The sequence below is a fragment of the Macadamia integrifolia genome, unplaced genomic scaffold (assembly GCF_013358625.1).
Source record: "Macadamia integrifolia cultivar HAES 741 unplaced genomic scaffold, SCU_Mint_v3 scaffold1966, whole genome shotgun sequence".
Taxonomy (NCBI): Eukaryota; Viridiplantae; Streptophyta; class Magnoliopsida; order Proteales; family Proteaceae; genus Macadamia; species Macadamia integrifolia.
Window position 1 is genome coordinate 99,111 of NW_024868440.1, and position 7,792 is coordinate 106,902.

Consider the following 7,792-nt stretch of genomic DNA (forward strand, 5'->3'; position numbering starts at 1 on the left):
TTCCTATTTATAGAATTTGCCCACATGACAAAACGAGTTCATGCCTGCGTATCTCACACCCCTATGTAGGAAACATTTTTCCTTTTAATATTTAATAATGATAGCTCATAATTAAATTTATACAATTTTATTTTACGGATATCGAATAATTAAATTTATATAAATGTGTTTTGGTAGAATCCTGAATCCATGGATTGAAAATAGACCAAACCATTGTACATGCTACCAAAGGATACTTGAATGATTTAATTATTAGACCTCAGGATTTGATTTCCCACTATTCATTCTTACCTGATCCCAAGCCAAGTCTACTGATGCTCAACTGGACTGACTTAGATTGGGCGCTCCAAGGGTCATCCAGGCCTGTTACAACCAAGTTATGCCGATATGTGGCTGTTACAATTGTTCCATTAGAAGCCCAGTGAAATTTAGGGCCGAGCGTGCACTCCAACTAGCCTTGTCTGACATAATAAATGGGCGTATGTTCCTTCATTCTGCCACAGTTCCTTAGACAATAGAGATCAAAAACCTAGAATCGGGAGCTGGATCTGTCTTGGTCCTAGACTCCTAGCCGACTTTGATCAGAATCGAAAAGAAATCGATCAAAATTGGCCAAGACATATCCTAACCCCAGAATCCATGCAAAGATCGACTCCAAATCAGCCTCGCCCGATCTGATTCCAATTCTTAAAACCCTACTAGACAGCTTTAGATAGGTATATACCATGTGGCATTTGCGCTGGCAAAACAATCTGTCCATGTCACCACAAGTTCACAACTGGACCCTTATCCTCTTAGGCTGCACTAGCACGAGTTATGAGGGCTCTTTTCTTAGGGCGAAAGAACTGTGGAAACAGTAAACCAACGGGCCAATGGGAGGGCATGTGGCAGCATATTCAGCACACACCAAAGGGGAGGGGGGGGAGGCAGCACAATCTTTTTGCATCCTGCATAGTCTGGGCATTTCCTGCTTTCTAACTTCTAACACTCCATTCATTCCTTAAACCTGTCATCTTTCGACTTTTTTTTTCCATCAAAGCCCGTCCTCTTCGTCTTCCTTACTCAAAGACCATTCATTACAAGCACCTCTAATTCAGACTCCGTCCCCATCTTAACAACTAAACCATTTATCTCGAGATCTAAGTCATCAGCAGCAAAGTCGAACTCAACTGTAGGATTTTCCAACAGAGCAATGATCCCTTCTTCAGACTAAGGTAAATTCAGATCTGGGAAACCTTTACCCTCAAGTACAACATCAAGGAAGTGATCTCTGAGGAATCATTACTATGCCAAGCTGCTGGGTGTTCAAACAAATTCCTCATCATGGAAGTTCCCTATCCTCACGTCAAGGGCATCGATGATGGATTTGCCGTCTTGGAAGTAATGCCATGCCCACTCAGCCTGACACATATGCTCATCTCCATCATTGGCTTCTCTTGCTGTTGCCAATTCCAACAGCACCTCCCCAAAGCTGTAGATATCAATCTTCTCATTCACATCGGTTGTATAAGAAAATTCTGTAGACCCAATTACCAAAATATGTACTAGTATAAACACAGGAATTCCTGGCTTTGCCATTCAAGGAAAAATTCTAAAATTAAGAACAGAGAATTCTGCAATTTCAAAAACTACACTCACCTCGAGAAATGTAGCCAAAAGAAAGACATTTTGTTAGGCCCCCTGGCTTATGCATCAGCTTGGCAAGCCCAAAATCTGCAATCCTTGCCTTGAAGTCTTGAGTCTAGTAGCATGTTGCTTGACTTCACATCAGGGTTAACAATTGGCAAAGAGCAATCATGGTTCACGTAACAAAGCCCTTGTGAAGCTCCAACTGCAATCTGCAACCTTTTAGGCTAATCCAACTCTAGTGATGGACGGAACCAGACAGCGTCAATCCTCCAATCTTCCTGTGGAGCCATCAATCCAAGCTCCTATTCTCTAAGTAACATAAACAAGAAGCTTTGATAGTCGGGAGTCAGTGAAGAGTCGGGGATAACAAAAAAAGGAGAACGTGGAAAGTGGAATGGGAAAACCCATTCCCAAACGAGGTCCATTCTTGACTCCATTCTAGGAATTTAGAATGAGAATGTGTACCTAACAAAGGGCGTGCTAGGAAATGGCGAAACGTTTTTCAAGGCTTTCACCCCAGAAAACTGAACTAGACTCCGTCCCTCTATGTCCATTCAATCTGAATCTTACTGATTTCTGCCATTCCAGAATGCATTCTAGACCCAGAACTTCTGATACGCATACCAAACACAGCCTGTAAGTAAATTGAGATGGAGTAGAGATTGCAACCCAAAACATGGTCATCTAAATGTGTAAAGAAGATTCAAAAAGAAAATACATCATGACATCCTATCTTGAAAGTTTTCTTTTACCTATGCAACAACTACTTCACAATGAAAAATTTTCAAATAAATAAATAAAAACTCTACACCCCTTCAAACAAGAACTATTTCTACAAAACTGATCTAAATTTAAGTATCCAGGAAAATTAAGTAGATTCTCCTGGATGAGTTCCATCGCTTGTTTCACTGCTCTTACCTGCATTTCTCTGATTGCCCTACTGCTCTCTGGACTTAGCTGGGCCAGGACCAGCAGATACCTTGACCAATGATGGACGCAAAAGCCTATCACCAAGTTTGAAACCCTTACGAAATTCTTCAATTATGATACCTTCTGCAAATTCTGTGGACTCTTCACGCATGATTGCCCCATGAAGCTGAAAAAAAAAAAAAGAATTAAGGGTATGTAATGAGATCATTACTTGCCCTGAACTAGTATAGCACAACATACTGACTTAAGAAAATAAATTTCACTTGTGAGAATGGAGTATTTCATAAGTAGTCTTGCCCTCAAATATTGAGGACAAATGAATATATAAAGAAGAATTATCACTCCCCTCCCTGAACTATGGCTAAATATCAAGTTCCCCCAGGTTTTTGAAAATATTTTCACTCCCCTCCCCCCAAATCAAAAGATTCTATCAACCATGACTAAGTGTTAGTTTTTTCTGTTAAGTGCTTGTCCTATTTTTCATAATACCCTAAATGCCCCCCTCCCTAATCGATCAAAAGAAGAGGAAGCCTACTTTGTGTGTTCTTCAGTGAAACTCTCACCGAGAAGACCTGCTTGAATCGAAGACCTGAAGTTCTCCTCCTTCAATCAAAGCGACTGAATCTTCTGAAGTTCGCCTCCTTCAATCGAAGCCCTACTCCTTCAATTGAAGCCCTCCTTCAATCGAAGCCCCGCCATTTTAGGTTGTTCAATTGCAAGAATTTTCAGCAAGACTGTGAGTAAGAAGTAGCCAAACACAGCAACCCAAATAAAAAAGAGCTGAGAAAACTTAATCCAACTGCTGATGCAGTCCAATTTCAAGCATCTCCTTCATCAAATCTCTTGCTTTTTCCACATTACCCTGTTCCCTGTATCCCTCAATGAAAAATCCATAGATCTCTGAATTTGGTTGAAAACCTTTTCCCACCATCTCTAATTGCAGTTGCAATGCTTCTTCCATTTCACCTTCTTTACATAACTCTCTTATTAGAAGCTCATAGCTCTTTATACCTGGAAAAAAAATTTTCCCTTTCATGGCATTCCTTAGAAAATTCAAACCTTCATTGACCCTACCGCTACAACACATCACTTGTACCACTTTATCGATCGTGGAAGCCTCTGGCGGTCTGGCCTGATATCTTTCATGCACATATCCTTATATAAAAGGACTGTAGAATTAATTTCACAGTATCCTTTAATCAGATGTTCATAAGTTAGACAAGTTGCTTCAATTTCACTCAATGCCATATCCCGGAAAAATTGTTCTGCCCTTTCCATTTGCCCAATTTTGCAGAAACCACCAATAATGTGTTATAAGCAGCAACATCAGGATCAATTTGTTTTGTTCTCATTTCTTCCCATAATTTTAGAGCTTCTGTCATCTTTCCTTCATCACAAAAAGCCACCATTAAAGCATCAGGATAGAGGCATTTGATAAAGTTCAATCGGCTCTTTGAGCGCTGCTCTTTGAGGATCGAAACGACAGATGAGATTAAGGTTTCATTCGGAGGGTTTTGATCTGATGGGGATGATGGCAAGGAATGGAAAGATAATGAGAAATAGATGGTCAAATGTCTGCAAGAGGAAGCCCTGATCAGCAAGCAGGGCTTCAATTGAAGGAGGGCTTTGATTTCAAGCAAGCAGGGCTTCGATTGAAGGAGGAGAACTTCAGGTCTTCTTGGTGAGAGTTTCGCTGAAGAACACACGAACACACAAAGTAGGCTTCCTCTTCTTCATTTTGATCAATTAGGGAGGGGGCATTTAGGGTATTATGAAAAATTGGATAAGCACTTAACAGCAAAAACTAACACTTAGTCACGGTTGATAGAATCTTTTGATTTAGGGGGAGGGGAGTGAAATATTTTAAAAAACATGGGGGAACTTGATATTTAGCCATAGTTAAGGGGAGGGGAGTGATAATTCCTCATATATAAAATATGCATGCACCTTTCCTCATTTAAGCCGTTACTAGAAAATGCAACCAGTAATACACCCCAGGAGTCAGACTCAATTTAATCAAGACCTGGGCTGAACTGAAAAGGTAACCAGGTCTTCATAAACCCCGTTACTAGAAAGTGCAACCAGTAATAAACCCCAGGAGTCAGACTCAATTTAATCAAGACCTGGGCTGTCTAAAAAGGTAACCAGGTCTTCATAAACCTGAACAAATTCCATTCAGTACTTGAAAAAAAAGCATCAAGTACCCAGCTGAGTTTTGAGTCGACTCAGTATCAAACCTGTATTGTGCAAATAAGCTGATCAATAAAAATGACAATTTCCCCCAATACAGTTACCATCTGTCCACTACAATGATATGTGGTTGTTTAAAAACAAACCCCCGGAATAAGCTCAAAGGGCCAAAACAAACAAATTCATGGCAAGGATCTTCTAAAATTCATTTGTGCAAATATAGCATCTTGTTATGTGGCAGGTTTAACAAAAATTGTCTTGTTCGTAACATTAAACCGACCCCAAAATATGACAAAGAAAATAAGAACACCTCATGTTGTATTAGTTGTTGTGTAAAGCTCGCTGCAAAACAAAAGGACGAAAATGTGTGGAACCAATTTACGATTTCTGCAGCTTGCTTTTGTGTATCAAAATAATAAGTGAATGAAAAAGCTCCCATATAAACAAAAGTTGACTAAGTCATTCTGTAACGACCCCAAATCCGATCTAGGAGTTTGGTTGTTGGCGGTCCAAGATTGATTTTATTTTAGGGAATGAGCCGGTATGGATTTCCATAAACCATGGGAAAAAGCATATAAAATAAATAAAATATGTAATTAATTCATAGAAATGTGCAGCAGAAGTCTTAAATAATAAATAACAAAATAAAAGACACTTCCCCAATAGGAAGGTTTAAAATGAAGATGACATTAAAGGTCAATAAGCCTTACAAAAGACTTCAAAGAAAATGCTAAAGAAAATAGAATCATCAAGAAACTAGAAATAGCCTCCACCCAAGTCAAAGCCACCGTCATCCTTGTTAGACCATAGGTATGCAATAGGCTCATCATCTCCCTCTCCATGAATCTCAATCCCATCATCTGAACTATTGTAAGGGGTAAGCTTAGTAAATGGCAGAAATCACAATTTACACAAGTTTGAAAACAAAAGAAATAAAGTTTTCTCTTTTAAATGAAATGTGAACTATCACAAAAATAAAGAAAAATTTAACAAGTCATTCAAACAATAATAGACATTACAAATCATGATTAATGAAATTTAACACCACCGTCCTGAACTGTACTACGGCTCACACCGTACTGTGACCTTGATCAGTGTGTTAATTCATTCACATAATTTATAATTTCAATAATAGTTCAAACATATGGGAATGACATGTGCCCCCCATACCGTACTACGGCTCACACCATACTATGACCATGATGCACATCCATCCCATATGCAAGATATTACAATCACACCATTGGTTCTTGTAAGGCGTAAAGCACACCCTATTGTCTCGTACCGTACAACGGCTCACATCATACTATGACCTTGATTGATAGTGAGGTTTTCGCACAAACAGAATGTGCTCAATGATAGCATACATCATCCAAAAATCTGCATAGGGACATAATATAACAATCACAAATCCGAAAAAAAATGAAATAAATATAAATCAAAATTTCTAATATGCTTTTATTATTAATTGTGAAATGCCAAACCTAATAAAGAGATAGAAATTTCAAGAGAAATAAATTTACAATTCTAAGAAAAAAATTAGTCATTTAATATATAAACATACAAGTTAATTTCCTATATCACATATTAATAATTATAAAACAAAATATGTGTAGAGAGTGAATTAAACCACTCACTGAAACTTTCTCAGAAGGCAAAAAAAAAAAAAAAAAAATCTTTAGATATAAGTTCTTGAAACAAACGTCTCCCTCCTAATCGAATGAAGCTAAGGGAAGAGGTTAGACATTTCTTCTTCTTCTTCTTCTTCTTCTTCTTCTTCTCTTTCTCACTTGAATCACCAAAAGAGGGGAAAAAGATGAGGGTGTCCTCTCTCTCTCTCTCTCTCTCTCTCTCTCTCTCTCTCTCTCTCTCTCTCTTCAAAATCTGCAGCCTTGTGAGAGGCTGCCAACCTACCCTCTTCTCTTTTTATTTCCCAAGTTCTCTTCTTAATTCACAGAAGGAATAAAATCTTTAAGGGCCAATCAGCATTCTCCCTTGTCAATTTGCTTAGCAAGGCTAAGAGGAGATGCCAAAAGTATTGTTCCTTTGCCCCCCTTGATTATACAATTTGTCCCCCTTGATTAGATAATTTGTCCCCCCCCCCTTTGATTTGAGTCTTATAAGGAATGGGAAGATGATAATCAATTTACCCCTTGATTAGACAATTTATCCCCCTTGATTTGAATCTCACAAGGAAGGGAAAAATGCATCACTAAGTTAGTATAATTAAAATGATAGTAATCTATGTGTCAAATCATAATTGCATGAATTTGAATAATTAGCATAATAGATAAGGTGGTTTGAAAATCAATCATAAATGTATAAACCAAATAAGGAAATAATGTGAGGTGGGGAGATAAAATACAATATTTAATATGATTTATAATAGACAATAATGGTAAGGCAAATTAAAAGTTTCTATAAGTGACCGACAACCAAACAAACAATTATGCCTCACCACATAATTACAATAAAAGATATGGATCTAAAAAAGAAAATTTGCAAATTCAAAAACATTTAAAAACTTAACAACTTACCAAAACTAGAGTGGTGATAAGGCCAAAGAATCTTGGACTTTGGTCGACAAGTCTACATTTGACTGCCACTTCATCCATTACAAACATTGACTTTGACTACCTCATCATCAGCTGACTCATCACTTCAGGTCAATGTTGGACTAAGTCAAAGAAAAATAAGGGGTATTACAAAACTAGTTTTCTATACTACCATTTAGCATGTTTTGTATGAGAGGAACCTTAGGCTTTAGGCTGGAAAATCATGAACCCTCCAACAGATTTGGGATAGTATCAGTCCAAAAATCTCTTCATAATCTCTTGTTGGAGCATTCTAGTCTCTTTCCATTATTTAATCCCCTCCCCCCCAGGTGACCCCTTCTAGTCAAATTGGTCCTCATTCATTCTCTCTCTCTCTCTCTCTCTCTCTCTCTCTCTCTCTCTCTCTCTCTCTCTCTCTCTCTCCTCTTCTCTCCTTATGTCCTTGAAAATTTTGGCGTTTTGTTGAATATATTTTTTCATTCACGCAA

General features: G+C 38.1%; 1 long non-coding RNA gene across 2 annotated transcripts; it reads right to left on the minus strand.

Moving 5' to 3' along the window:
• Positions 1-233: 233 nt before the first annotated feature.
• LOC122065297 lies at positions 234-2,725 on the minus strand. Of its 2 annotated transcripts, XR_006135972.1 has the most exons (3): positions 2,548-2,725; positions 1,639-2,240; positions 234-1,517 (listed from the first exon to the last, which is right to left on the minus strand). It is a non-coding gene; the product is annotated as an uncharacterized LOC122065297 (long non-coding RNA). The 2 variants fall into 2 exon arrangements; XR_006135971.1 differs by having other exon boundaries at positions 1,639-2,725.
• Positions 2,726-7,792: the final 5,067 nt, after the last annotated feature.